We start from the raw sequence: 828 nt of genomic DNA, 5'->3' as shown, positions 1-828 counted from the left end.
ATTTACCTCAAGATAATACACTAGTTTCATTGGAGTATTGTGCCAAGTCTGCTTTGTAGATTCATAATTTAAAAAAACATATAATCAAAGCTTGCCTGATGGAATGTTAGATTTAAGCATCCATGCTGGGAAGCATACGCCCGACATTTATTACATTACAAAGTAAATTATTTAGTTAGGGAGGAGACCTGACAGAGAAAACATACATCACCTGTTTGAGCATGTTTGAGGAGCTTGCAAAGAAATGATAATAAGGAAAAGAAGCATTACATAAACCCAGGATATTATCAGCCCTTTTACTGCTTCAGTTTTACAAAACTGTTCACTAGAAGGGCGTGATGAAGTGCAAGATTTTATGTAAATGTTCTTTTAAGTTCACAGGATTTAACTACTAGAATCTTCTTGTCTGTGAACACTTTTACAGTATTTTAATGAGGCTATATGAGAGACAATGCTTGGCACTTCTTTTTTTAGTTGTTAATAGTGTAAGAAAATCTATACTGTGGAGAGTTACAACACTAATTTTGCATTTTTCTCTAAAAATAAGGGGAAAGGAATTATTCTGCATGTCGGTTTGTAGACACTTGAGACATGGGCAGCATGTGCCTTAATCCAAGTTTCACCATATGTGTGGTGATAAACAAGAGGTGTATGAGCAGGAGTGTGTCCAGCAGGTCAAGTGAGATGCTTCTTCCCTTCTGTTTGGCAGTTGTGACACTGAAATGGGACACTGATATAACAGAGCATGTCCAGCTGAGGACCACCAAGGTTATAAAGGGGTTGGGGTACATAATGAACAAGGAGAAGCTGAGTGAACAGGGTTAGGTC

This window comes from Chaetura pelagica, unplaced genomic scaffold (genome assembly GCF_000747805.2).
Source record: "Chaetura pelagica isolate M959 unplaced genomic scaffold, ChaPel_1.0 scaffold85, whole genome shotgun sequence".
NCBI classification, from domain to species: Eukaryota; Metazoa; Chordata; class Aves; order Apodiformes; family Apodidae; genus Chaetura; species Chaetura pelagica.
This window is presented reverse-complemented; position numbering follows the sequence as displayed.